Raw genomic sequence first — 23485 nt, forward strand, 5'->3', positions numbered from 1 at the left:
GCTTTGTAAGAAACAAGTAAAATTGCAGTGCCATCAATATACAAGTTACATTTCTATCCATCCCAGATTACTCTAGAGTCCTGTAAACTCCCCAATTACAGTGGCTAAAAGTTCTGTCCTATATAAAACAGTGCAACTGGGCCCAGGCTGGTGGCTCAGGGGATAGAACATTGGCCTGTCATATGAATGCACTGGGTTCAATTCCCAGTGAAGGCATACAGGAGAAATAAGCATGTGCTTCTCCTCCCCTTCCTCTCCCCATTCTCTCCCTCTTCCCCTCATGTAGCCAGCAGCTCGATTGGTTCAAGTGTGGCCCAGAGTTTAGATAATAGCTCCAACGGAACACATCAGCCTTAGGTGCTAAAAATAGCTTCATACTCTAGCATTGGCCCCAGACAGGGTTGCCAGGTAGATCCCGGTTGGGGCATATGCAGGAGTCTGCCTCATTATCTCCCCTACTCTCACATAAATAAATAAATAAATAAATAAATAAATAAATAAATAAAAATTTAACAATGCAACTGGACAATTTTTATACCATTTGCAAATGTGTTTTTCTATTTTTTAAAAACTGTAGCATAGGCCTTTGCTCCTTTAAAAAGCCTCACTGACTTTTAAACAATATACTTTCTTTTTAAACTTTTTTTAGACTTTGTTTATTGATTTTTAGAGAGAGAGAAGAGAGGCCCTGGCCGGTTGGCTCAGCGGTAGAGCGTCGGCCTGGCGTGCGGGGGACCCGGGGTGCGGGGGACCCGGGTTCGATTCCCGGCCAGGGCACATAGGAGAAGCGCCCATTTGCTTCTCCACCCCCCCCCCTTCCTCTCTGTCTCTCTCTTCCCCTCCCGCAGCGAGGCTCCATTGGAACAAAGATGGCCCGGGCGCTGGGGATGGCTCCTTGGCCTCTGCCCCAGGCGCTAGAGTGGCTCTGGTCATGGCAGAGTGACGCCCCGGAGGGGCAGAGCATCGCCCTCTGGTGGGCAGAGCGTCGCCCCGGTGGGCAGAGCGTCGCCCCCTGGTGGGCGTGCTGGGTGGATCCCGGTCGGGCGCATGCGGGAGTCTGTCTGACTGTCTCTCCCTGTTTCCAGCTTCAGAAAAAAAAAAAAAAAAGAAGAGAGAGAGAGAAGGGGGAGGAGCAGGAAGCATCAACTCCCATATGTGCCTTGACCAGGCAAGCCCAGGGTTTCATACCAGCAAACTCAGCGTTCCAGGTTGGCGCTTTATCCACTGCACCACCACAGGTCAGGCCCTAAATAACATACTTTCAACTCTAACTACATGTGAGTTAAGAATGTCTTTGTTGAAAGAGCACAAATTACACATCTCTGGCTATGAAATTTGTTCTTTTAAACAGAGAATATAAAAAATGCATTGTTTATATGAAAATCCTATTATCATTATTTTATCTCTAGCCATTCCACTATTATAATTTTGATTACTTAGTTTAGTTTAAAATATTGTCACTGATGTTATTTTGCCCTCTACAAATATATTAAAAAATTAGAAGCCTCGTCAGAAAATTCAGACACTTTTTCTCCTATCCAATCAAAGAGGAAGGTTAATAATTTTTCTACCTTAAGGCACTGTCAATTTATCAGCTCTGGCTGGAGGCCCCTGCCCAAACCCAACCTATCTATACTATATCCCCAAACCTCATTATTTCAACCCATTTCTTCAAATCTCTAACCCTGAAAGCAGTGAGTGGTCTTGAATACTGGCTGCACATTAGACCTCCTGGGAAGCTTCTCCAAAATGTGGATAATAGAAACTTTTATGTAATTGGGATGGGATAGGACTTGAGCAGCAATATTTCTGTAAGCCCCACTGGTGGCCTAAGTACTGTGAGGTTGAAAATCATTGCCCTAAAGCAATCTACCACTTGTCTTATCATCCGTTTCCACTCCTTATTTCCCCAAGCAGTAGCTTCAACTACTTTCTCTTCAGAAACACATAGAACCAGAGATCAAAACACTGTGGTTTCCAATATATTTCTATCAAGGAATTTGAACAATTTCACTGCATGCTATATATTCATATAGAATAGTATTTCTCTATTTCCTAAATTCAAACATATAGGTAAACGAAAGTGGTGAAAAAAAAAGCAATAGTAAGAAGAAACAAATATCCATTATACATGCCCTCAAATATTCAAGGAAATTGCTTTTCCCAATGCAATTGCCACAATCCTTCCCCTCAGGCATACCAGTTCTTACCATTAGTCATCATTGATTAAGAAAAGAAAAAAAAGAAAAAAAAGCCCCACTTTATCTGGGTAAAGAGCTCATGTGCTTTAGAGATGTGTGGTAGATGATTATATGGCTATTTCCTCATAAACCTTACTATGCTGTATCTACATCCTTTATATGTGACTTTACACTCTGTCCTTTGAGAACTCTAATTGTCTACCACTTGAAAACAGCTGACCATGTGCTTTACTTCTACCAAGAGAATGTGATGGAAGTACCCTGGAGTGATTTCTCAGGCTAAGCCTTAAGAATACAGTGGCTTCTGTTGTGCATTCTTGGGCTGTTTCCACCATCATCTGAAAAAGCCTTGCTAGCCTATTCGAACCTGAGGGGCAGTGTAGAGGGGAACCAGGGTGCCACAGCCAACAGCCAGCATCTTCTGTCAAGCACGTAAGGTCCTTTTGGACAATCTGGTCTCCGCTGCATGAGTGAGCCCATGCGGGATCCTTGGCAGGGCTGGGATGACAACCCACCAGCTGAGCCTGGCCCAAATTGCAGAATTGTAAGCAAATAAATTGTTGCAGTTTTATTATTTTATTTTATTTTATTTATTTATTTATTATAGAGAGAAGAGAGAGAGAGAGAGAGAGAGAGAGAGAAAGAGAGAGAGAGAGAGAAGGGGGGAGGAGCAGGAAGCATCAACTCCCAGGCGAGCCCAGGGTTTTGAACCGGCAACCTCAGCGTTTCCAGGTTGACACTTTATCCACTGCGCCACCACAGGTCAGGCATTTGTTGCAGTTTTAAGATGGTAAATTTTGTGGTGGTTTGTTATGTACCAAGGAATAATGGATATAGACATTGACATAATATTGAAAAGAAATGGTGATTACTGTACTGACTTCACATATGTGTATTATGTGCAATTTATAAATACATTTTTTAAGTTGCAACTTCATAAAGTATTTTGCAGTTCAATCTGTCCGCATTAAGTTGCATAAAAATCATATATTTCATCCATGACTACTTATAGGGAAAAAAACCCAAAAAAACTGCCATAGATATCTCCAAAAAAGTCAGGAAACAAATTAGCTTGAAGTTCCTTGTATAATTACTAAGTTTTATAATTCATTTCATTTCCCCTTAGAGAACAAGTATAAAAAGGAAAATTCTAGGAGGGATTAAAACAAAATTGTTCTATTGCAAAACCTACAAATATTTCTAAGCTTGGCTACCTCTGTTAACTTTCACAAACCATTTCACTAAATGTTCCATCTAATGTTAGACCTCCACAGCAACCTTTCTACAAAAATTGTGGTTGTTGGAATATTTTGCAAACATTTCATCAGAATCTTTCTTCATCATTGATCTAGGTTTTGGTGAAGGGAAATGTGAATTTGTGTCTTCTTTTCTGATTTTTGGTTTTGAATTACAGAATAGTGATGTTGGGGATAACTGGCTGTATTAATTTCCTATAGCTACTCTAAGAAATTACACTTAACAGCACAAATTTACTCTGTCCATAGTTCTGGAAACCAGAAGTCTGACCTAAGTTTTACTGGGCTAAAGTCAAGGTATTTAAGAATCACATTCGCTCTGAAACTTAGAATTCTTTTCCTCACCTTTCCAGCTTCTAGAGATAGAGTCCTTACACCCCTTAGCTCATGGTCCTTTCCTCCATCTTCAAAGTCAGCAGCAGCAATAACAACAACAAAAAGCATCAAAAGCACCTTCAGATCTCTTTGCTTTCATCATCACAGTATCCTCTCCTCTTCTGTGGTCTCATCTTCCTCTACTTCCCTCTTGTAAGGACGCTTGAGAATGCATCATTGGGCTCATCTAGATATTCCAGTATAATCTTTCCATCTCCGAATCACTAATTCATTAATATCTGCGAAGTCCTTTTTTCCACACAAGGTAACATATTCACAGTCAGTCAAGGATATTATTTAGTTTATCACATTGCCTCTGGTTTGGTACTGCTTGCTACCACTCATTCCACACAGAATAAACTAAACATCCTGCTAAACAAGTAAAAACTAAATAATCAGGTAAGCTCAGGTAAAGCCAAAATCAGACTGGTTAAGAAGAATAGCAAAATTAGACATTGAGATAGAGCTATTTATTTTTCCAGTAATTTATTTTACATAAGAATACAATTGTCATCACTTGTTTGCCAAGTTGAATAAAAACTTCATCTGGCATGGTCGCTTCAGGAAATAATGGGTAAATATTGCTTTTTGTTTCAATTTTAACACAAACCAATTCAGTGGTTTCCTATTTAACTTTAACAATAATTTTTAATGTATTCTTACCAAACAAAGTTTCATTTTATTAACACTATAAAACCAAACTCACACCATTATTTTTCAACTGACAACGTTGTCTACTTGAAGGAACGGTAAACTTATAAGCACAGATTTATAATCCATACATTATTTTTCAAAAAGATACCCTTAATATATTTTATCTGCAAAAGCAAGTAATACATTTCAATTGAAAATTATATTAGTAGCAAGAACAATTCAAGCATGTATATAAATGTATTCTGACCATATAACATTTTAATATTTACATGTATAAAATCTCATTGACTCAGAAAATAAATAATAAACTACTTCTAATCTCTGTTAAAGGGAATTTTCATAATGTAAATCAGATTAGAAACAAAGAATTAAATGTAAATACTTGTGAGAATGATAGGGAACCAGATGTGCTTTATGACATCTTATTGTAAAACAAGTTAAATTTAAGAACATAATCTAAATTACACCATTAGAAAGCAATAGTGTACAAATAAACTGTTTTTATTTTATGGTAGCTCTTAGACTACTTACTCTTCAAGTTATGAAAATAAATGATAAATGGTTCTCATGGTTTTAAGTGCATGAAATTTTACAAAGTTAATATCTAAATTCATAATACTGTTAACCAAAGGTCAGTACTGATAAACTTTTGGCAGTTATTATATAGAACATTTAGCATGCACTATATAAAGCAATTACTGAGCAATTTCCTCTACTAGTGAGAAAAAAAAAAACTTTCAAAATCTTCATTCTGTTCCCTCCCAAATATCATTTAAAAATGAAAAAAAAAAAGTTTTCAAAATGAAAATAAAAAAATCAAGTACAAGCACAGAAATGTAGAGAGAACAGAAGATTGGCTATCAGGAGACAAGAGATGGCAGCAAATTCTGGAAGAAGAACGTCGATGGAAGTGAGGTTACTGGCGTAGTCAGAGAGAGAACTGGGGGAGGAAAATAGATTTGCCGGCAGGATGAAAACCAAGTTCTGATACACAATTTTTGCTAGGCTTAGGAATTACTTACTAGGAACCAAGGAAGTCCAGGGTACAGGGCAGGACTAAAAGTAGGATTGTTTTTAAACCTATATAACGAAATTGCGACCCTCTGGTTCTATGGTCCACTTAGCTAATTTATTGCCTTTTCTCATCATCATAGAAGATAGGAAATTTACTTCTTGGAAAGATTTATGGAACCTAGTTGGGGGTGGGGGTGAAGTATTGGACTCAAAGTGGGGGTTAAATATACTTTTCTATGTTGAAATAAAGTGGAGTATTCTTTTCTGGGAGAACCAAGTGGCACAAGGAAAAAAAAAGCACACACACACACATATCCTATCATACTGACTACCATCAACATTTTCTGTATTGCTGGTACTGAAGTAAGGACCAAAAACATGAAAAAAGAAAAAGACAAAACAAACAAACAAGAAAAGAGGAAACAGACAATACAAGAAAAAGAAACTAAACAAGAGTGCATATGTTTTTTTGTGTGTGCATGTGTGGATCCTTAGACATAAAAAAAAATATTGCAGATCTTGCACCTATTTTTCTCAGGACACTAGAAATATTTAAACAGAAGCATTAAAAAAAAACCCAGGACACTTGGGCTGTTTCCAGATCTTCGCTCTTGTGAACAATGCTGTCATAAATATGGGGGTGCATTTCTTTTTTTTCAGTTGGTGATATGGTGTTCTTGGGATATATATATATATATATATATTTTTTTTGGTATTTTTCTGAAGCTGGAAACGGGGAGAGACAGTCAGACAGACTCCCACATGCGCCCGACCAGGATCCATTCACCCGGCACGCCCACTAGGGGCGACGCTCTGCCCACCAGGGGGCGATGCTCTGCCCGTCAGGGGCGTCACTCTGCTGCGACCAGAGCCACTCTAGCGCCTGGGGCAGAGGCCAAGGAGCCATCCCCAGCACCTGGGCCATCTCTTTGCTCCAATGGAGCCTTGGCTGCAGGAGGGGAAGAGAGAGACAGAGAGGAAGGAGGGGGGGGGTGGAGAAGCAAATGGGTGCTTCTCCTATGTGCCCTGGCCGGGAATCGAACCCAGGTCCCCCGCACGCCAGGCTGACGCTCTACCACTGAGCCAACCGGCCAGGGCCTTGGGATATATTCCTAAAAGTGGGATGGCTGGGTCAAAAGGCAGTTCAATTTTTAATTTTGTGAGGAATCTCCATACTGTTTTCCACAGTGGCTGCACCAGTCTGCATTCCCACTAGCAGTGCAGGAGGGTTCCCTTTTCTCCATATCCTTGCCAGCACTTATTCTGTGTTGTTTTGTTGATGAGCACCATTCTGACTGGTGTGAGGTGATATCTCATTGTGGTTTTAATTTGCATTTCTCTAATGATTAGTGATGTTGAACATTTTTTCATATGCCTATTGGCCATCTGTATGTCCTCTTGGGAGAAGTGTCTATTCATTTCTTTTGCCCATTTTTGGATTGGATTGTTTGTGTTCCTGGTATCAAGTTTTACAAGTTCTTTATAAATTTTGGTTACTAACCCCTTATCAGACGCATTGTCAAATATATTCTCCCATTGTTTGTCTTTTTATTCTGTTCTTACTGTCTTTAGCTATGCAGAAGCTTTTTAGTTTGATATAGTCCCATTTGTTTATCCTGTCTTTTATTTCACTTGCCTGTGGAGACAAATCGGCAAATATATTGCTGCGAGAGATGTCAGAGAGCTTACTGCCTATGTTTTCTTCTAAAATGCTTATGGTTTCACAGCTTACATTTAAGTCTTTTATCCATTTTGAGTTGATTTTTGTGAATGGTGTAAGTTGGTGGTCTACTTTCATTTTTTTGCAGGTAGCTTTCCAATTTTCCCAACACCATTTGTTGAAGAGGCTGTCTTTACTCCAATGTATGCGCTTACCTCCTTTGTCAAATATCAGTTGTCCATAAAGGTCTGGGTTTATTTCTGGGTTCTCAGTTATGTTCCATTGATCTAAATGCCTGTTCATATGTCAATACCAGGCTGTTTTGAGTACAATGGTCTTGTAGTATAACTTGATATCCGGAGGTGTGATACCTCCCACTTAATTCTTCCTTTTCAAGATTGCTGAGGTTATTCGTGTTCTCTTTTGGTTCCATATAAATTTTTGGAATATGTGTTCTATATATTTGAAGTAAGTCATTGGTATTTTAATTGGTATTGCATTGAGTTTATAAATTGCTTTGGGTAATATAGACATTTTAATGATGTTTATTCTTCCTAACCATGAGCACGGTATATGCTTCTACTTGTTTGTATCTTCCCTGATTTCTTTTATCAATGTTTTATAATTTTCCACATACAAGTCTTTAACCTCCTTGGTTAAGTTTACTCCTAGCTACTTTATTATTATTAATTTTTTTTTGAGATAGTGAAGGGGATTGATCCCTTAATTTCTCTTTCTGACAGTTCATTGTTGGTGTATAAAAATGCCTCTGATATCTGAGTATTAATTTTATATCCTTCCACAATGCTGAATTCATTTATCAGGTCCAGTAGTTTTTTGACTGAGACTTTAGGGTTTTCTGTGTAAATATCATATGATTTGCAAATAATGATAGTTTTACTTCTTCTTTTCCAATTTGGATGCCTTTTATTTCTTCTTCTTGTCTGATTGCTGTAGCTAGGACTTTGATTAAAAACTGTGGTACATATATACAATGGAATACTATGGGGCCATGAAAAAGAAGGAAATATTACCTTTTGACACAACATGGATGGACCTGGAAACTATAATGTTGAGTGAAATAAGCCAGGCAGAGAAAGAAAAATGGTGTATGACCTCACTCATTTGAGAAATCCAAGGAACAGTGAGAACTGAGGGACGGAATTGAGACAGAGGAGGGATCAAAGGGACCAGAGGAAAAGAGGACAGAGGGAAAGAAGATGATAGATGGGATAAACCGGAAGTGAAAGGGGAGGGTGCTGTGGGGAGGGGAGCAAGGGAGATGTTGAGGGGGATATGGGGGAGGGGGGATACATTTGTGGTGACCCTAGAATCTATGTAAACACAATTAATTAAATAAAAATATACCCTCTAGGCAAAAAAAAAAACCCAAGAAAATCTTAGAAATTAAGTTATTGATTGTCCAAGAAAACAATATAAACCTTGAAAAAATGTCTGAGATAAAAATAACACAAATAAATGGAAAACAGACTAAAATCTTACATGTAGGAGGGAATCAATCCAGGAAGTTAACATCTAATTAATGGTCATTCCAGAAAGAAAAAAGAGAGAAATGAGAGGGTCAGAATTGATCCAAGAAAATAGAGTACAATTTTGCAGAACTGATAGAATGCATTTCTGGATCAAAAAAGCCAGCCAAAGGCAGAACAGAGATGAACAGGAAAAGCCCACACCAAGTCACAATATTGTAAAATTTCACAACACCAGGTAGAAAAACAGACGAGAAAGCTTTTAAAATAATCAGTCAGATACAACAGACTGTGAACCTGTAGGCTATCATACTTTGCAAACTGGGTGCTAGACAAGAATAGAATGGGGAATTATCTTCAAAATGATCAGGGATATTTGCTTTCAACCTATAATCAGCCATATAATCAATCCCACAAGGGAGTGTAAGAAAAACATTTTGATATAGTTAAGATTTCAAGGAACTTTCCCCAGCTCAGTCTTTCTCAAGAAGCTCCTGGAAAGTGTTCTCAATTATAAATAGTTAGACTTAAGAGTCAGAAAACAGGGGACCTACTACAAGGGAGAAGAAGCAGAGGCAATTCCTGAAGCAATGATGAAGAGGTAACCTTTCCACCGCAACAGTGGCTGGAGGACTCAAGGAGAGCCTTCTCCAAGAGAAAATAAGGACTGCTGTATTCCTTCATAGGCTTGACCTCATTGAAATGCCTCTATAAGTTCTCTCAGAAGGTTTGCATAGAATTACTGTTAGTTACAGAGGAAAATAAACAAATGAGAAAAATAAAACAATTACTAGCTCCATGAAGAAGTCAAAAAAGAAAAAATGCAATCACATTATGCTAAATGATTATGTATGGTAAATATTTATATAATTATTTAAATACTGAATTTTGGTTTAAAAACATTTTAAAACCTGAGACGATTTCAGAAGATAGAGGAGGGAGAAAATGTATAGAAGAAGGGGTGGAGATAAACAGGAAGTGAAAAGGTTCAATTCTCATTTTGTATGGTAAGAAGACAGAACATAATTAGAATAAAAATGTAAAAATAACGAAACCCAGCAATATGATCATATTATTTAGAAACATAAAAATATTAATTCATGAGAAGAAACAGCTATGACAGAGTTGAAATTAGGTCTGTCTAGGGAACAGAGAATGAAGAAGAAAACATGGAGAGGTTTTGTTTTTTAAAGTAATAAGCCTTGTATAATTTTTTGACTTTTAAAACTATGAACATGCACACTTTCATAAAATAAAAATGCATTTTTAATGAAAGCAAATACCTAGTTAAAATCCTGTAATCCAGTAATGGCAGCTCTTTTCAGTGCTTGTATTCAAGGGAGTAATCAAAAATGTTTTGACATTGCTTACCAAATGTCAATCAATTCATTTGATTTCTACCATTTCTGTGACTGTAATGGCAATTTGCAGTGGCTTCAAGATGGCTCTCGGATAATTCCTAAGCTTTCAGCGTAAATTGGTCTTCTTAAACACTGTGCATAAATTTTGTCAAGCTCAAGCTGACCAAGTGGTAATCAAAATGAAACATAAATAGAATGTTAATGTTTCCTTATTGCTCAGAGAGCATAGGTGAAAACAAAGGGCAAACAAACAACCACTTACAACTTTAGAGAGCAGTTTCCTATTGGGATGATTATGTGGTTTCAAAATATATTAATTTAAATGAGAAACAAATGCTCATGTCTATTATATACCAGGCACTGTGATAGGTAAACAGCAAGTATAGAAATGCATAAGACATAGTAAGTTCATTCAAGAAGTTTATAGTCAAGGAAATTAAACACTAGAAGCTCTTGTAACTGAACTCCATCTATGTGACTTGTTAGACTAGGCATTTATTCCAATAAACATAATGACAGGCGCCACAGCATGTTGAACACTCTAGCAAGTGACTATTCATTCAGCATTAGACTATTCAACCACGAGTTGAGTTGTATTCCTATGTGAGGGAGTAACAAAATTTCTCTACCCTCTTAGGTTCAGTAGCTCAGCCTTTGAAATAGACTTTAAAAAAAAAAAGACAGCTTAACAGGAGAAAAACAAACAGAATGCATTAATGCATATATTATGCATACACATGGGAGAGCTCAGTGATTAGTAACTCAAAAGGGTGGTTAGAACTTGATGCTTACATAGCATCTTAACACATTCTTTGACTTAATGTGGTCAACTCTACTCAACAAAATTAACTGATAATGTACCTTTCTATGGTGGCTGGCAATGCTTTCAAAAACTGGCCCAATTTTGGGATTTTACATGAGATCTCACCCTTTTCATGACTGTTTTCTAAAGTATTGAGTTAGTTATTAACATAGCAAACAGCAATTTCTGTGTGTGTGTGTGTGTGCGTGCGCGCATGTGTGTGACAGAGAGAGAAAGAGACAGAGAGAAGGACAGATAGGAATAGACAGGCAGGAAGGGAGAGAGATGAGAAGCATCAATTCTTCATTGCAGCACCTTAGTTGTTCATTGATTGCTTTCTCATATGTGCCTTGACCGGGGGGTTCCAGCAGAGAGAGTGATCCCTTGCTCAAGCCAGCAACCTTGAGCTCAAGCCAGCAACCTTGTACTTCAAGCCAGTGACTTTTGGGCTCAAGCTAGTGATCATGGCATCATGTCTATGATCCCATGCTCAAGCCAGCAAGCCTGAGCTCAAGCTGGTGAGATTGCACTAAAGCTGAATGAGCCAGCACTCAAGCCGGTGACCTTGGGGTTTTGAACCTGGGTCCCCTGCATCCCAGTCCAATGCTCTATCCACTGTGCCACCTCCTGGTCCAGTGCAAAAAGTAATTTCTATTAAAGAAAAAAATTGATGCAGATCCCCAGAAAAGAAACATGCCATAGAATAGGGTATTAGACCATCAGGTTGGAAAGGGTCTTAGATGTTATATGACCTATTCAGTTAAGAATAGAGAGATATCTGAGGCTGAAGAGAAATGGTAGTAGTAATTAATTTCTGATAGCAATTTAAAATATGTCATTTCAAAATCTCTCCTCTTAAGTCAAAAACTTTAATATTTGCCATCATAAGGAGATGTTTTAAACAACAGTATGTTCCATGTGACAACTTGGTTTTCTTCTAAATAATTTAAAACTGAATATTAAAAGATATATTATGAAAAGACAACTTATATATTACTTTGAATCTTATTTAATTATGTTTAATTAAATTAGGATATTATGATTCAGATAACTCTTATTAGTTATATTTAAGAAATGTCACAATCCAGTTCTGAGACATAAAACAAGGATCCTTTAATTTTATAGAATAGGGTAGGACAAAAGTAGGTTAACAGTTGTGAGTATGTGAAACAGAGTTTATTCTTGTATTATTACTTATTTATTATTGTATTATTCTCCATATGTACAATTATAAATCTACTTTTGCCCAATTCTGTATATCTCAGAAAACATGGTTATAATAATAATTCTCTATTAATTTTCATTATAAAAAACAAAGGCATAGTTCCACTACGGTTAAATATGTAATAGATTGGCCTCATGATATTCAGAAAACTAACTTAACAATTTACCTCACTTTCTGACTATGGTTTTACAGGATCTGCAAATTTATCTTCCTTATCAGTGACTCTTTCCTCCAAAAGATCCAGTACCTCACAACACCCCTTCTCCAATTGCACTCTAATTTTTCCCCTCGGAGCTGGCTGATAGAGCAAACCCCAATATCACTATTCCCTTGTATGGGGGTCACATGAAATAATATCATCTAAAAATTCTGAAGTTTGATGATGAGTTATATAAAATTTTCAGTTCTGTAAATTTTAAATTATGTACATTAGATTAGAACACAGTAGATGTAGCTTTATTCTTTACACAAAACAGAAATATGGCCCTGGCCTGTTGGCTCAGCGGTAGAGCGTCAGCCTGGCGTGCGGGGGACCTGGGTTCGATTCCCGGCCAGGGCACATAGGAGAAGCGCCCATTTGCTTCTCCACACCCCCCCCCCTTCCTCTCTGTCTCTCTCTTCCCCTCCCGCAGCCAAGGCTCCACTGGAGCAAAGATGGCCTGGGTGCTGGGGATGGCTCCTTGGCCTCTGCCCCAGGCACTGGAGTGGCTCTGGTCACAGCAGAGCGACGCCCTGGAGGGGCAGAGCATCACCCCCTGGTGGGCAGAGCATCGCCCCTGGTGGGCGTGCCGGGTGGATCCCGGTCGGGCGCATGTGGGAGTCTGTCTGACTGTCTCTCCCCATTTTCAGCTTCAGAAAAATACAAAAAAAAACAAAAAACAGAAATTTATATTTATATCCTGTAACCTAGGTTAGCTATTTGATGTTTTATAAAATTATGCCCTTGTAACAAAAAATCCAAAAGACAAAAATAATAAAATCATAAAATCTCAGAATGTAAGGAAATTTAAAAATTATCTAGTCCTATCACTTATGCTTAAACGTTCTTTCCAGTTTTCTCATCAAGAAGTTGTTCATTGGTTTTAGTACTCCCCCCAAATAAGGAATTCTACCTTCAATGTAACCCCATTCTGTTTTTAGAAAAACTATCACTGTGAGAGAAGAATTTGTCTCCCCAATTCTTTTGGTTGTTACCCAGAGACCGCATGTGTCTTAGCCAAGGCTCAGAAGCTCAAAGCCAGCCATTTCTCTCCCAGGCCACCTGCTCTGTCTGTTACCCAGCCTTAACTTGAAAGGAGCAACGAGAGCTCAAACTATGCTCCCCAAATCTTCAGTGTCCTGCTTACATTTTTAGAAATGTCAAAGATGTTTTCTCGAGTTTTCAGATAGTATTAGTGACAGTAGGCCCACTACATAAAAATACATTTTAGTAAATTCTCCCTTGTAATGTTACCCATTCTCTTGCACATGTAATCAGCCATTTTTGTTCTATATACAGTTGCATCTACGACTTTCACTCAAAAGACAATTTCTAATTACAACCTGTTACTAGGGTTGAGAGGAAGAAAGATGATATCACAGGACGTTTTATGAGTCCTGGAGCATGCCACTAATAACTTAGGAATAGGTTTTTCATTAAGAGATATAAAGGCAAACAAATAAGCAAAGATAATGTTCGTTACCATGCAACAAATATAGATGGTTATCAGAGTAAATGATTATTAACAAAGTTAGTTCTACTAATGGAAAACATTTTAACAAACTGAAGTAGATGATAGTAAAAAGCAAGAATAATTTTGTTTTTAACAGGTAAAATTTCTCTTCTTCATTAACATAACAGTTTTGCAATAAAAATTATAAAGGTTTTGTGTCAAGCATTAAGTACAAAATATTATCCTATCAAGCATAAATATCTTATATTAGTGGACTCTATTCATTAAATAAAAAACAAAAGTTTTTTTTCTAAGAAAGATAAAAAAGTCTTCATGATATAATATTTTATTAAATGTTCTCTTCACACTGTAAGATAGCCTGACCAGGCAGTAGTGCAGTGGATAGGGGTCAGACTGGAATGTAGAGTACCAGATTCTAAAACTCGAGGTCACAGGCTTGAGTGTGGGCTCATCCGGCTTGAGCAGAGGTTCACCAGCTTGAGCGAGGGGTCACTCGCTTTGCTAGAGCCTGCCCCCCTCCCCCCCCCCCGTCAAGGCGCATATGAGAAAGCAGTCACTAAACAACTAAGGAGCTGCAATGAAGAATTGATGCTTCTCATCTCTCTCCCTTTCTGTCTGTCTGTCCCTATCTATCCCTCTCTCTGTCTCTGTCAAAAAAAAAAACCCAAAACACTGTAAGATATATAACAAACTATTCAATTATTACTATTAATTTCTCTCAAAATGGATTTTTTCTTATGTTTGACTTTAACTCTAGAATCAGTTTGCATTTAAATATTCCATCCTAGTGGAATTCAAAATGAATTATTTTTTTTGCAAGTTAAAGGTGCAGCAATTTCTTCTCCAGATTTTATATAGGTTTGTCGCAATTGATTTGTTTAGACTTTTTGTTTTGCTGATCTGGATTATTTTCTAATTCCTACCCCTTCAGAATGTACCCCATTCTGTCCTTTGTGGATCGATCTACAGCAACATGCCACATCGAACTCTTCCGTCGTCTACCTGCCATTGCACAAGTTGTTGAAGCAGAACATTGTATCAGTTAGCAAATCGATGAGGAAACTAATCTTGTATTTTTCCTTCTCTCATCCATAGAATAAGAGGAGAGATATTCATCCAGAAGCATGCTGAAGTAACTATGCCAAGTAGAGACACAAAAATATCTCTTATTATTAGGAGAATAATACTATCTTTCTGGTGAAGTTTGCTTTCATCAGTAGCGCAGGTGTGTCAACGGCCTAGTGAGAAGCAGTGTGGACAATCACTGTCATTTAGAGAATTTGGAACTCTGTCAAAATACAAACTCGTGTTAATTTATCAATAAAGTCATTGGCTTTTCTTTAGAAAATATTCCTTATGTTCTTTGACCTGAACTTTTCATTCAATGAAATAGAAAATAATACCATAACAACATTTCCCAATTGGAGTTGAGCGCAAAAGCCAAATACCATAAGAAACATCACATTTTTGAGGACTGCAGAAAGTTGTCACTGCCTAAAAAAGTTTCCATTTCTTTGAAGTATTGATGAAAATGATTTCCTTACCTGAGTGATATGACATTTCTAGCTTTACTATTAAGAGCACAGAATATAACCCAACAATCCCTTTTAGGAAGCCTTCAGAAAAACAAATACGCAGATGTGGTTCTGTTCTCATGTAAGATGTAAGGAGGGGAGTCTACTTCAGATTATGATAGCATGCTTATACTGGTGGCACATACAAAAATAATACATTAGTCGATTAACATATGGACCAAGTTACTAGAAATAAGTGACAGATTTGTGCTACAAAAGCAGACAGTATGGCTCAGTGTCCAAAGATGGGCTTGGCATTCATACAGACATGGCTCATGGTAGTATACTAAATTTAAATAAGTTGATTTTCCCATTGTAAACAGGAGATAACAACATATACTTCATCAATTGATTGTGAAAACTAAATAACATTGTTTTGTTTTTCATTAAACTAATATGCATTATAATACATACCAGGCAGTATTCTATGCACTAGGGCTACAGCCATGAATAAATAACACCGACCTCTGAGGGGTGACATTTATGCTGAGACAATGAAGGATAAAAAGGAACTATCCAAGCAGTTTCAAGAAGACCAGCAGGTGCAAAGGTGCAGTGTGGGAAGGAATTTGACAAGATGGAGTAAAAAAGAGGCCAAGGTAGATGGCAGACCACAAGGAGTGAGAAGACAAGTGTGGGAGCTCAGGGAAGGTAAATCCTATAGAACCTTGCTGCTCACTTGGTTGTAGCTTACTAGGACCTGTAGTTTACTAGAACACCAAGTCTAATACCTTTCAGTTATGAAAATCATTATCATTTTTTTAAAACCAGTGCTACCTGTTTTAATCACCCTTTTCATCTTTTCTTTCTTCAGGACAGGGCTACAGCTACCTGACACTTAGCATAAATTCTAAACAAATTTGTAGGATCAATCTTAAAATTGAACAAGGAGTAAGAAAAGGTTTTATAACAGAAAATCAACAAGGTATGACACTTTGCTGGGCTACAGATGCAACTGGGAGTGCCAGCATTCCACCCCAATGTCCAGACGGAGCCAGTCTACCTCATGGGTGCCAGCGCCATGAGCACCCCAGACTGGCCACACTGTCGCTAACAAGCTATACGAACACCACAAGAAAAAAAGCCACATGTGCCAGCTGGAGAGGAGCAGGGTCAGGATGGAGAACACAAAAGACTGAACATTTTCCTAAAAGGTACCAAGTCATCCAAAAGAGATCATTAAAATCGAAAGCATCAGTGATTCTCTAAACTGACTAATTTAAAGTTTGTTCTCTAACCTGTGAAGGAGTTCAGAGTATGTCACATCATAATTTACTGAAGACAATTTTAAAAAGCAAACACAAGAGAGGGTCGCTGCCAGCTAGCGCTACACCCTGTTCCCTTCTGCAACTGGCTGAAAACAGAACAATAATACACACATTCCTCTGTGCAGGCCCGCCCCCCACCTCTCCATGTTGGGAAGGGTGTGCTGTGAGAACCTTATTACCAGACACCAAATGGCACCAAGAAGGAGTCTATGCCAACAAACCTTGCTAACTGGCCCTTACCTACAACTAGTTTTCCCATATATTTACCTTCCGTCAATTAGCCATCCCTACAAAGTCAAAGACCTTTTTTTTTCTCTTGTCATTTCTCTACAGATTTACTGTTCTTTTATTAAGATGCTACATAAGCCCAAGTTCAAGCCATCCCTTTGAGTTACTCATCAGCAATTCTTTGTGTTTTCATGATACACTCATTAATAAACTGTTTCTTTTGTTAATATGTCTTTTTCCAGTTTTCCTTCCCTATACCCACCTACCTTAGGTTCAATAAGATAAAAGCTCTTTAGATCTTGAAAGTAAAATCAGAAACAGAATTCTTTTTATATGTTTGTTAATAATTTCTAATAGAGACATAAGACATTTATAATCATTTCACACTGTGTAATATATCATATAACAAAATAAAAATATCAGCTATGTGTGCCTAGTCAGAATTCTAAGTTGGGAATCCAAAAACAAAACAGGCAGAGCATATTCACCTACTGCAAGCAGATGATTCGCATTTAGGATGTTCAGGCCTATAAACTTACATTAAAATGGACTAAAAGACTTCTTAGAGAATAAAATATTTATTTCAGTTGATTCTCTAACCAATCCAATACATTCTTTCCTCTCTCATTTATAATGTTGTTATTAAAATTGCTTCATTTTCATTTTCTTTTCTTACCTTTTTTCCTCTGAAGCAATCTTTCTCTAGGAGAGGAAAGATAATCTAATAGATTTTTCTCTTTAATTTCCTGCGTTTTATAAATTTTTAATGCTAATGCTTTAAATAATTCCTGTTATTTAAATAAGATATTTGATAAAAAGTATTGTAGATAATCTTTCCACTAAATCTTTAACAGCAAAGCTTTGAAAAACGTTATTATCATATGCTCTTTAATGCCTAAAGCAAATATCTAGTATGGAATTGAGCATCATAATGAGGTCAATCTCAATTCCATCAATGTTATGTTCCATTAAAATCAAATCCAACCACATTTCTTCATTTCAACCCAGCATGGCTTGGCTTTGAGAAATATTCAGAAATGCCCTTAAATTATAAGAGAAACATTAACATTTTATCATATGAATACCACTAATGGCTCAGATTAAAAATAACACATTTCAGGAGACTTCCTCTACTGAAAATGTACTTTTAATAATAGTCCCACAGACCAAACTGTATGTAACTGTGGGAGGTATGGTTTCAACTAACAAAGTTTAAGAGAAAGAAGAAAGAAAGAAAGAAAGAAAGAAAGAAAGAAAGAAAGAAAGAAAGAAAGAAAGAAAGAAAGAAAGAAAGAAAGAAAGAAAGAAAATAGTAGAAAGAGGGGGGAGGGAGGGAGGGAGGGAGGGAGGGAGGAAGGAAGGAAGGAAGGAAGGAAGGAAGGAAGGAAGGAAGGAAGGAAGGAAGGAAGGAAGGAAGGAAGGAAGGAAGGAAGGAAGGAAGGAAGGAAGGGGAAAGAAGGATGGAAAAGGGGAAGGGGAAGGAAGGAAGGAAGGAAGAAAGGGAAAGAAAGGGAGAGAGAGAGAGAAAGAAAGAGAAAAAGAAAGAAGGAAAGAACCAGTGAAAACCTGTTAATGAAAAATCCAGTTCCATTTACCATTTCACCAGAAAATAATTCTTCATTTACATCATTCCCAATTAAGTGAAATAAAGTAGTGCAATTCTCAGGTGAGTAATCAATCTTTTTGGATAGATATCTCTGAGTTATAGCTAAATTTGTCATTTTAGACAGTGTTGGGGGGAGTTGAGTTTTCTCTACTTCCTTGCAGGAAATGGTACCAAATCTTCATGATTCCATCACTCATATTTCTCCACACTTTACCTGTATAGACACATAGCCCACAGGGCTCAGAACATAGAGTTCTGATACTCTTTCAGTTTGAAGTCTGCAAAAGACTGGCCTCACCATAACTGCGTTCAAATCAACCCTACTCCATACACAGACGCTGCATCACTGAGAACAAGGAATAAGAGACCATCCTTAATTTAGGACAGGGATGTATTCCTCAACACTTTATTTCCTTTAAATGAAATCAATTACTTGAGTGCCAGCACTGACAGATACAGAAGCCATGACCTCATGGAGATAATAATATACCCCCAAAGACCAGAAATGCATGGAATTAAAGACCCTTTGAGCTATAAATTCTCTCCAACATCCTAAAGGAGGAGTCATTTTATATTTATAGGAACTAAAGCCCAAAGTGTTTAAGTGCCTTCACACAAACCACAAAGCTACTTAATATTAATATTCTGTAGGGAATAGAGTCCAGGAGCCTGACTCTCAGCCATTGCTCATCCAGAATACAACCAAAGAAGAGCAGCAAGGAGAGACTGTTATGACACAAATTTGCAGACATTAATGCTAGGAAAACTCACCAGTGTGGAAAGCACTCTGGGAAGGGTCATCTTTTCCCTCCACATTTTCATTACTGCTAAAATCACCTGTTACTGGAGTATTCATAACTATCTAATACAGTGCCGATTTCCATTAATCCAAACTATGTTGAAATATGAGTTTTCAATCATGTACATAAAGGAAACCAAAATATGCCACCTGAAAATATACACATTTGACATAAAAAATATTTTGAGCTGAAGGTCATTTAGTAGAAGCAAATTGAAGCAAAGTTCTCCACCTCCCCCTGTTATGTCTAAAGGTAGGATATAAATTTTCCTTTCCGTGGAGACAAACTCACCACCCCAGATGCACCAAAGGAGCCCACGAACAAACCTCAATTCCCAGATCCCTCCGTATTTACTTTCCCATAGTGTGCCAGCCTTGGAAGCCTAAAGCTGCTTTCCTTGTTCTTAGCATTTCTCCACCAGTTTATTCTTCTTTATTGAAGAAACTATGTAAGCTGGAGTTCTTAGTTCCATTTTGAGTTATACTCTTAAAGATTTCTCCTGCATGAAGTGTGCTGCATACACTAAGACACTATTTTTATCTTGTTAATCTGTTTTTTGTTTAAGAGTCCCAGCGAAGCCTGACCTGCGGTGGCACAGTGGATAATGCATCGACCTGGATCACTGACGTTGCCAGCTCGAAACCCTGGCTTGCCTGGTCAAGACACATACAGAAAGCAGCTTCTATGAGTTGATGCTTCCCATTTCTCTTTCTCTCTCTCTCTCCCTTCTCCCTAAAAATAAATAAATAACATCTAAAATAATAATAATGAGGTAAATTTTTGCCTGCCCTGCACACATAAATTTTTTCACAAGCTGAAAAAGGCTTTTACTAGAGTTATATGCTAAAAAGCCAGGCACTGAACCAGATCCTATTGGAACATATGATGCCACAGTTTTAGCTGAAGCTGGGGCTCTCCGTGCATCAATTCTGAGACCATTTAAGAATCTCTTCTTGGAGAAGTCAGTGCATCCAGTAGTCACACCTTGACCATGAGGCCCATATCCACTTTATGATCTGGAAACAAGTGGAAGTATGAAAAGAGAATGTAGTGGGAAGATGGGAAGCCAGAACTAGGGAAGGCTGAAGATAGAAGAAATTTCAGGTGTGGACCTATGTTTTGGCATCAACCACATATTTTTAAAAAAATTTTCAAACCATTGGCTCATTGTTACAAAAAATTTGTATTATTAAAAATATATACATAGCATATTTTGCCTAGCACAACCAAAATTTTTTCTGAAACTATCATTTTTAAGACCTCTAGGGAGTATATTAGGCTTCTTTATTCTTATTAGTACACAAGTAGTATACTAAAATCTGTTAACAACTGTTCTTTATTCTAAATTCAAGAACTGTATATGTACATTTTCCTTTAAATATTTGTCCAGTAACTATTAAAAATGGTTCAAATATGCTTAAATGCTCAGTCTTTGCAACGGGGGTAATTGGAATGAGAGCTCTGGACCTTCATTAAAAAAAAAAAAAAGACAGCTTGGACCCAGGGTCTCTGGCTCAAGCAAGGGGTTACTCAGTCTGCTGAAGGCCCGCAGTCAAGGCACATATGAGAAAGCAATCAATGAACACTAAGGTGTTGCAACGCGCAATGAAAAACTAATGATTGATGCTTCTCATCTCTCTCAATTCCTGTCTGTCTGTCCCTGTCTATCCCTCTCTCTGACTCACTCTCTGTCTCTGTAAAAAAAAAAAAAAAAAAAGAAGGCTGGCCAGGCAGTGGTGCAATAGAGTATCAGCCTGGGATACTGAGGACCCAGGTTTGAAATCCCGAGGTCACTGGATTGAGTGTGGGTTCACCAGCGTGAGCATGGGGTCGCTGGCTTGAGCGTGGGATTACAAGCATGAAGCCCAAGGTCACTGGCTTGAGCCCAAGGTCCCTGGCTTGAGCAAGGAGTCACTGGCTTGAGCAAGGGGTCACTGGCTCAGCTGGAGCCCCACTCCCCCGGTCAAGGCACATGTGAGAAAGGAACCAATGAGCAACTAATGTGATGCTACTATGAGTTGATGCTTATCTCTCTCCCTTCCTGTCTGTCTGTGTCTCTCTCTTTAAAAAAAAAAATAAAATAAAAAAACAAGAAGGTGCAGTATAAGAAGTTTTCTTTCTTGAGTCCACCACATACTTGAAGGCTTGGAAATATTCTCCAGAGACAAGAGACAGAGATGGAGGGTTGGAGGGAGAGAGGTGGAGATTAAAAAAGAGGGAGAGAAGGAGGGAAAGTAAAAGAGAGAGAGAGAGAGAGAGAGAAGATAGAAAGTGATAATAGACCCACAGTACCTAGGACAAAAGCTCAGTAACTCTTAGTGACTCAATCAGAACCCATTAAATGTTGGATGGTTGCTAGTAAAGCCATAACTGCACAAGCGAAACAAAGCACACCGTATTTCAAAGCATTTTCTTAAGACAATGAATAAAGATATTAAAATATTTGCAGTAGGAAAACATTTGGTAGATGGAAAATCTTTAGTAAAAAAGTTTTGCTATTTTTAATGCCTATAATTGCATTAATAAGATGTATATTTATTTACTGTGCTGTCTTAACTGCTTTATTTGAATGTTCATAAAATATTTATATAAGCATAATCAGTGAATAACTCCTCACTTCTATCCAACTATTCTACTTTTTTTTTTTCATTAGATCTTAAGTAACTCAAACTCTAATTTGCTTATTTGGGATTTTTTTTTCAGCAAATTAATCATTATGACAAATATATCTCACATCATTTCAGCTTTGTAATTTAACATTATTGTATTTTTGAACTGTTTCTGCATTCCATCCATTCTATTACATTTTATTTGATGTTTCAAAAAATTATTTTCCCATCCCAGTTAAGAAGCTTCTATGACTCATCCTTTACTTGACACTATCTGAACAACACTCATTTGTTTTATTCTTATCTTTTATAAATTTTGATAATATTTCTATAATTTCATATATAGCCTGTGCCTATTTCTGATACACCATCATATTTTTCTGTGTTATGATAGCTTTGTTAACCTTATCATATCAAGAATGTCCAGGTTAGCCGCCCCAGCACCTTGAAAGAGCAGCACACGGGGAAGAGCGAGAGCCAATTCCAACATTGGAACTTTTCAGTGCGGGCGGAGGGTTTCTCTCAGAGGGCAAGACTTCCGGTCTAACATCCTGGTCTGCGCGCGCAGACCCGCCCGTGTTACCGGACAGAGTGACAGAGCCAGAGGTCTTTGAGTAGGCGAAAGCCCCGGCTGATTATGCTAGCAGCTCTGACTGACTGAGCCTTACCCAGAGCCCTGTGCTGAGTGGAAATAAGAGTGAGGAGTTGCCCGCTCTTTGAGGCTCTTACTATCTAGGCAGAGGCAGCAGCAACCCCATAGCTGGATTATCAGGCTGCTGGTTGAGGAAGGAAAGACTAGGAGAGAGGCTCCTGGAACACGGACTCTCTCACTGTCGGAGCCTATAAACGCTAATGAGCCTCGACTGCGAACGAGACTGAAGCACAATACATGACATCGCCATAGAGACTTATCAACTGCAAACCTCTACCTGAGTGTGCCAAAGGGGCAGAACCCGGGGTACAGAGTCGCCGACCAGGAAGAGGGAGAGAAAAGAAAAAGCAAGAAGATAACCTCTCAAAATCAGAATAATCCGCAGACTTTATAACCTATCCCATTTTATTATATTTGTTCGTTTGTTTCTCTTATCTTCATCCTTGATTTTTTTTTCTTTTTTCTTTTTTTTTTTCCTCCTCCAATTTGGTTGTTTAACTCCCTACCGGTCTTACTCTCTCCTCTCCTTGAACTACACTACCCATAAGTGTTACATCTCCCATTATCTTTTCTTTCCTCTTCCTTTCTCTCTATGAGGGTTGCACTCCAAAACCCTTAACTCTCTCTCTCTCTCTCTCTCTCTCTCTCTTTTTTCTTTTTTCTTCTTTTAGTGGTTCCCTCTTTTTTTTCTCTCTCTCTCTCTTCTTTTCTCCCTCTATATTAGTTTCTTCCTTTTTCCTTTACATCTCCTCTCATTCAAACCTCAATAACAAACAAATTATTTTATCTGGGACTCAAACTTATGTTTGTGGCATTTTGGGGGGTTTTTACTTCACCTTTTTAACTCATCAGCAGTGCTCCCATCCCTGGCTCTCCATTTTATCAAGCTCTTGTTCCACTAAATACAATAGTAATTTTTTAATTTGTCCCCCCATTTTCCTGTTTCCTTCTTACTCCTCTCATCATAACTCTTAGTCAACCAACATCTAAACGCAAATCATTTTATTCTTGATCCAAATTTTTTCATTATTTGCTTT

This window comes from Saccopteryx leptura, chromosome 8 (assembly GCF_036850995.1).
Source record: "Saccopteryx leptura isolate mSacLep1 chromosome 8, mSacLep1_pri_phased_curated, whole genome shotgun sequence".
Lineage (NCBI taxonomy): Eukaryota > Metazoa > Chordata > Mammalia > Chiroptera > Emballonuridae > Saccopteryx > Saccopteryx leptura.